The sequence below is a fragment of the Phocoena phocoena genome, chromosome 10 (genome assembly GCF_963924675.1).
Source record: "Phocoena phocoena chromosome 10, mPhoPho1.1, whole genome shotgun sequence".
Lineage (NCBI taxonomy): Eukaryota > Metazoa > Chordata > Mammalia > Artiodactyla > Phocoenidae > Phocoena > Phocoena phocoena.
The window spans coordinates 43074819-43082523 of NC_089228.1; the positions used below are offsets into that span (position 1 = coordinate 43074819).

The 7705-nt window shown below is 44.3% G+C and overlaps 1 pseudogene; it reads left to right on the plus strand.

Annotated features, from left to right (window-relative positions):
- The first annotated feature begins 4123 nt into the window (after window positions 1-4123).
- On the plus strand, window positions 4124-4571 carry LOC136129814 (single-stranded DNA-binding protein, mitochondrial pseudogene; annotated as a pseudogene).
- Window positions 4572-7705: the final 3134 nt, after the last annotated feature.

Here is a 7705-nt window from a genome sequence, read left to right on the forward strand (position 1 = left end):
CTTTACCACAGCCAAGACATACAAAGGAACGACATGTCGAGCGCGGGGTGAACGCAGAAAGGTGTTCTGCTACCTACATTCCCTCGAACACCACTCATCCACAGAACAAAACGAACTCATACTATTTGCAGCAGCATGGATGGAGCACTGATGATCTCACTAATTCTGGTAAATAAGAGGCAGCGAGACACAAATCCCAAGCTATCTCTTATATGTGCAGTCTAAATAGGGATACAAAGGAAGCAGCATACAAAGGAAACACAGGTTCACAAAGGGAAGAGAGAAGCGTGGAGTTCCTAGAAGGGGATATTGGATGCCGGGGAAGGGGGAAGTAGGAGGCTGGGATTCCCAGACACACACTTAACGTATCAAAGAGTGCTCATCAAGGTCAACCCAAAATAAAGCACAGGGAGAGCTACAAAACATTCCTCAATTAACTGACAGGGCAAAGAATCCGAAACGCTCCAGGGACAGCTCTGTTAATAATTGCATCGAGGGGCTGTCGAACTCAGAGACGCAACGTTGTATATAAACTATGCTCAAAGGGAAAAGGAGTATTCAATGACAAGGCAAGCAAGGGGTTAAGAAATGCCTTTCCTCTCTTACCTCAGGCCTCTGCGACGTCATCCGCTGGAGTCACACCCCTGGAGCCTCATCGGGCCTGGGTCCCACGGCTGGAGTATGCTGCTGCTGAGGGAGCAAGGGAGGAGGACGAGCCACCTGACCAGCGGCCCCTCGGACCTCTAGTGCCCATTCTCCCCTGCGTGGTGCCACAGTCTCCCGGTCCAACGTGGCCCTCCTACGGGAAAGCAAAGCCTGGTGTACCCAAGTGACGGTGGAGCAGCTGAGAGGGAAGAGCTGTGAGGAAACCGGGTCTGCACGGCTCCTGCTAGGCAGGTTCCCACCTCCAGCCCACTTCATTAGAGTCGCCCCACCTGTGAAGCACGGCAACCACCGAGTAGCCCACTTACAATCTAGCGATAGGCCTGGGGTGGGGCAGTGCAGGTTACGGGGCAGGAGGCGAGGATACACAAGCCCTGGGGTGTGTGTTTAGCCACGTTCGACTCCCCATGTCCCGTCCAACACCGGAACCCTCGCTAGGGCTTTCTTTCCCCAAGTTACCAGAGAGGACACGGAGTAGTGCTGCCGCCTTGTGGCACACTGCCGTAACAACCTTACAAACCGTGCTGTAGGGCACTTATCACTAACAATGCCTGAGGCCTGCTCCTTTGTAAACGGATCCCTGCCCTCACGAAATATCCTGGGCTAGGTAATCTGAAGTGAATTCAAACCAGGCCCAACTCTCTGGCAGAAACCTTTCAAGACCTCAGTGGTACTCACCCGCGTTTTAGAAAACAGCACATTCAAATGAAAAGGTGCTCAGGATCTGTCATGATTAGAGAGTGCAAAGGAAGCTAGACGAGGGGTTCCCTCGCTGCAGTCCTCACAAACGCGAAAAGCGTTAAGTGCTCAAGAGAGCATGCCCCAAAGGGAAGCCTACCATTGCTGTTGCCGGGATCGTAAATTGGTAACAGCCGGTATAAAGGTCATTATGCAAGGTGCTTACCAAACTAAACACTGGAGGGACCCCGAGATTCGGCACACCCGCTGCAGGTCGTAAAACCAGAGACTAGCATCATTGGAAGGAAGCACCTGCACCCCAGCGGTCGTTGTGGTACCCTTTACCACAGCCAAGACATACAAAGGAACGACATGTCGAGCGCGGGGTGAACGCAGAAAGGTGTTCTGCTACCTACATTCCCTCGACTACCACTCATCCACAGAACAAAACGAACTCATACTATTTGCAGCAGCATGGATCGAGCACTGATGATCTCACTAATTCTGGTAAATAAGAGGCAGCGAGACACAAATCCCAGGCTATCTCTTATACGTGCAGTCTAAATAGGGATACAAAGGAAGCAGCATACAAAGGAAACACAGGTTCACAAAGGGAAGAGAGAAGCGTGGAGTTCCTAGAAGGGGATATTGGATGCCGGGGAAGGGGGAAGTAGGAGGCTGGGATTCCCAGACACACACTTAACGTATCAAAAAATGCTCATCAAGGGCGACCCACCCGAAAGCACAGGGAGTGCTTCAAAACATTCCTCAATAAACTGACAGGGCAAAGAATCCGAAACGCTCCAGGGACAGCTCCGTTAATAATTGCATCGAGGGGCTGTCGAACTCAAACAGACGCAACGTTGTATATAAACTATGCTCAAAGGGAAAAGGAGTATTCAATGACAAGGCAAGCAAGGGGTTAAGAAATGCCTTTCCTCTCTTACCTCAGGCCTCTGCGACATCATCGGCTGGAGTCACACCCCTGGAGCCTCGACGGGCCTGGGTCCCAAGGCTGGAGTATGCTGCTGTTGAGGGAGCAAGGGAGGAGGACGTGCCACCTGACCAGCGGCCCCTCGGACCTCTAGTGCCCATTCTCCCCTGCGTGGTACCACAGTCTCCCGGTCCAACGTGGCCCTCCTACGGGAAAGCAAAGCCTGGTGTACCCAAGTGACGGTGGAGCAGCTGAGAGGGAAGAGCTGTGAGGAAACTGGGTCTGCACGGCTCTTGCTAGGCAGGTTCCCACCTCCAGCCCACTTCATTAGAGTCGCCCCACCTGCGAAGCACGGCACCCACCGAGTAGCCCACTTACTATCTAGCGATAGGCCTGGGGTGGGGCAGTGCAGGTTAAGGCGCAGGAGGCGAGGATACGCAAGCCCTGGGGTGTGTGTTCAGCCATGTTCCACTCCAATTCCCAACCCAACACCAGGACTCCCTCTAAGGCTGTGTTTGCCCAAGCTACCAGAGAGGCCACGAAGCGGTGCTGCCGCCTTGTGGCGCTTTCCCATAACAACAACTTTAAAAACTGTGCTCAAGGGCACTTAGTATTCACAAGGCCTGCGGGGCTGCAAATGATCTGAGTGCTTGAGAAAGGTCCTGAGCTAGTCATCTGAAATGAATTCAAATCAGGCCCGATGCGCAGGCAGAAACTTTTCAAGAGCTCAGTGGTACTTACATGCTTTTATAAAACAGCACGTCAAATGAAACGATGCTCAGAATATCACGATTAGAGAGTGCAAATAAATGTAGACGAGGTGTTCCCTGGCTCCAGTCCTCAAAAAGCCTAAAAGGTGGAAGCGCTCAACAGGGCAGGCAGAAGAAGGAAGCCTACTAGACTGCTGGTTTGAATGTAAATTGGTAACAGCCAGTATGGAGATCAGTAGGCAAGTTCCTTACTAAATTAAAAACTAGAGCTAACACGAGATTCGGCAACCCCACTCCGGTTCATACAACCAGAGAATACCATCATTAAAAAAAACACTTGCACCTCAACAGTCGTTGTGGTACTCCTTACCATAGCCAATCCATGCAAATGACAAACTATCAAAAAGAAAGAATCTTAAAATCAGCAAGAGTAGAGAAGCTTATAACTTACAAGAGAACCTCATAAGATTATTATTTTATTTATTTTTTTTATGGTACTCGGGCCTCTCAGTGCTGTGGCCTCGGCCTCTCCTGTTGCGTAGCACAGGCTACGGACGCACAGGCCCAGCGGCCATGGCTCATGGGCCCAGCCGCTCCAGGGCATGTGGGATCTTCCCGGACGGGGGCACGAATCCGTGTCCCCTGCATCGGCAGGCGGACTCCCAACCACTGGACCACCAGGGAAGCCCAAGATTATTATTTTTTAAAAATATTTTTTTATTTGTTTGCAGTGGGTCTTAGTTGTGGCACATGGGCTCCTTAGTTGTGGCATGCAAACTCTTAGTTGCAGCATGCATGTGGGATCTAGTTCCCTGATCATGGATGGAAGCCGGGCCTCCTGCACTGGTAGCATGGAGTCTTATCCACTGCACCACCAGGGAAGTCCCTAGAGCCTCATAAGGTTGAAAGTTGATTTCTGAGCAGAAACCTCACAGGTCAGGAGAGAGTGGGATGATATATTCAAATTGCTCAAAAAAAAAACCCCCAAAGCAAAAAACCTTGCCAACCAATAATATCCTATTCATCATAATTGTCCTTCTTGAATGAAGAGATTAAAAACTCTTTTCAAAAAACAAAAGCTGGCCAGAGTGTCGGGAAAAGACTAAAGAGTAGATTGTAAGAAAAGAAAATAGAAGCCATGTTTCCAAGACCTGTAGTACAGGTATTTCATCAGTTTGTAAGACATGAGTCTGAAATAGCTAGCAGTTTTGTTCTCAACAGATCTCTGAATCACGTGCAGCTACTTGGTTGAGTAGGTTAGGACCCTATCATGAGACAGGTAGAAGGAAAAAACCCAGTCACGATATTTTCTGTAGCAGCAAATGAGATGTGGCGATCAGGGGAAAATGAAGCATTACCAAATGGGTGATGTCAGTCAAAAGACAACGTGGCACAGAATTTCAGTATTCTGACCAGGCCTCGGAAATGTGGCATATCAGTATGTGAAAAAGGCGTCTTGAATTTACCTGGAAGGGAAAGTAGACTATGGTGAATATATGGATAAAAATAATGTGAGACAACAAGCAACAACAATTATAGCTGATAACATTATATTTCTGAGTGAACAAAGGAAAGAGAAGGCATAGAATGTACGATTCTTCTTTGGCCATTGTTTGGTACAGTCTCATTTCCAAATCATGATAGTCTTTATAGTTTTTAAGGACAAGAATTAAAATACTCTTATGTAAAAAAACAAAAAACACAAAAGCTGAGGGAGTTCATCATCACTAGATCTGTCTTAGGACAAATTCTAAAAGAGTTCCTCAAGCTAAAATAAAAGGACGCTAAAGAGTACCATGAAAACATATGAGACTACACAATAGACTTGTAAATGTTAGTATATAGTTAAGGTAAGAATACCTTAATAGTGTGATATGGTGGTGTCTTAACCAGTTAACTTCAGTATATAAAAGTTAAAGGATGAGATTATTAAAATAACTGCAGCTATAATAATTTTAATGTATAAGCAATATACAAAGAGGTAAATTGTAACACCATACACAAAAATTCATGGAGGGGAGTAAAAGAGTAGATTTTTTTTTGTATGTGATGGAAGTTACATTGTTATCAACATAAAATAGAGTGTTATATCTATGATGTTTTTTGTGAGCCTCATGGAACCACAAAGCAAAAACCTGTACTAGATTCAGAAAATACAAAGGGAAGGGAATACCACTACAGGATATCAGTAATTCACAAAGAAAGGCAGAAAAGGAATAAAGGAACAAGAAACAAAGAAACATCCAGGAAACAATAAGATGGCATTGATAAGTCTTCACCTATCAATAATTACTGTAAACATAGATGTATTAAATTCTCTAGTCAAAAGTCATATAGAGTGGCTAGATAAAAATACAAGATCAAACTATACGCTGCCTATCAGAGGCTCACTTCAGTGTCAAAAACACAAACAGCCTCCAAGTGAAGCTTTAGAACAAGATATTCCATACATGTGGAAACCAAAAGAAAGCAGTGGTAGCTAGAGTTACACCAGACAAAACAGACTTTAAGCCAAAAGCTGCAACAAGAAAAAAAAGGTCATTACATAATGATAATGTTTTCAATTCATCAAGAAGACAACAATCATAAATAAATATGCACTCAACAGTGGAGGACCTTAATGTCTTAAGCAAATACTAACAGATTTGAAGAGAGAAATAGACAATAGAAAAAAAGTGTCCAGATCTTTTTTTTTTTTTTTTTTTTTGCTGTATAAGGGCCTCTCACTGTTGTGGCCTCTCCCGTCGCGGAGCACAGGGTCCGGACGCACAGGCCCAGTGGCCATGGCTCACGGGCCCAGCCGCTCTGCAGCATGTGGGATTCTCCCGGACCGGGGCATGAACCCGTGTCCCCTGAATCAGCAGGCGGACTCCCAACCACTGTGCCACCAGGGAAGCCCCTGTCCAGATCTTTAATACCCAACGTTCAACACTGAATAGATCATCCAGAAAGAAAACCAATAAGGGAGTACTGAACTTGAATTATACATTAGACCAAATGGACTTAGACAAAAAGAGAACAGCCCATCCACCAGCAGCAGAATACATATTCTTCTCAACGGCACATTGAACATTCTCCAGGACAGATCATGCGATGGATCACCGAACAAGTCTTAGTAAATTTAAGAAGACTGATATTATACTAAGTATAATTTTTAGTGATTCAGTTATACACATATATACATTCTTTTTAAAATATTCTTTTCCATTATGGTTTACTATAGGATACTGAATATAGTTCTCTGTGCGTAGAACCTTGTTGTTTATCCATTCTATATACAAAATCTTATACCTGCTCACCCCAACCTCCCACTCCATGCCTTCCCCTAACCCCTCCCCATTGGCAACCACCAGTCAGTTCTCTATGTCCGTGATTCTGTTTCTGTTTCATAGATAGGTTCATTTTTGTCATATTGATATTTTAGATTCCACATGTAAGTGATAACATATGGTATTTGTCTTTCTCTTTCTGATTTACTTCACTTACATACTATATATTGGGTTGGTCAAAGAGTGCCTTTGGTTTTTAAGTAAAAATAAAAGACACACTTTTCATTTTCGCCAAGAACTTTATTGAACAACGTATTCACCCTTTTGTTCCACTACCTTCTGCCATTTTTCAGGCAACTTCATAATTCCATCTTCCCAAAACTTTTTACTGTTTTGAGCAAAGAACTGTTCCAGGTGCCTTTTATAGTCTTCCAGGGAATTGAAATTTTTTCCATCAAGAGAATTTTTGTAAAGACCAAAATAAATGGAAATCAAAAGGTACAATGTCTGGTGAATATGGTGGATGAATCAGAATACGATGGATGAATCCCAGCCTAGCTGTAACAGTTTTTGCCGGGTCATCAAAGAAACATGTGGTCTTGCATTATCCTGATGGAAGATTACGCATTTTCTATTGACTAATTCTGGACGCTTTTCATTGAGTGCTAACTGGGAGCAGTACTTGTTGGAATTAATTGTTTGGTTTTCTGGAAGAAGCTCATAATAGAGGACTCCTTTCCAATCCCGCCATATACACAACATCACCTTCTTTGGATGAAAACCAGCCTTTGGTGTGGTTGGTGGTGGTTCATATCACTTGCCCCAAGATCTCTTCCATTCCACATTGTACAGCATCCACTTTTCGTTGCCCGTCACAATTTGTTTTAAAAACAGAAAGTTTGCATTACGTTTAGAGAATCACATGCAGAAATATGGTCAGGAAGGTTTTTTTCGCTTAACTTACTTGGAACCCAAACATCAAGGCGATTAACATAACCAAGCTGGTGCAAATGATTTTCATCGCTTGATTTGGGTATTTTGAGTATGTCAGCTATCTCCTGTGTGGTATAATGTTGATTGTCCTCAATGAATGTCTCGATTTGATCGTTATCAACTTCAACTGGTCTACACGACTGTGGAGCATCATCCAGTGAGAAATCTCCAGCATGAAATTTCGCCAACCACTTTTGACGTGTTCGATCAGTCACAGCACCTTCTCCATACACTGCACAAATCTTTTTTTGCGTGTCAGGTGCGTTTTTGCCTTTCTTGAAATAATAAAGCATTATATTCTGAAAATGTTGCTTTTTTCTTCCATCTTCAATATTAAAATGGCTACACAAAAATTCACCAATTTTTATAAGTCTTTTTTAAATGCACACTGATATGACAGCTGTCACATACAATCTAACAAAATTGTTTCGAATGAAGTTAAAGACAACTAAGTGCTA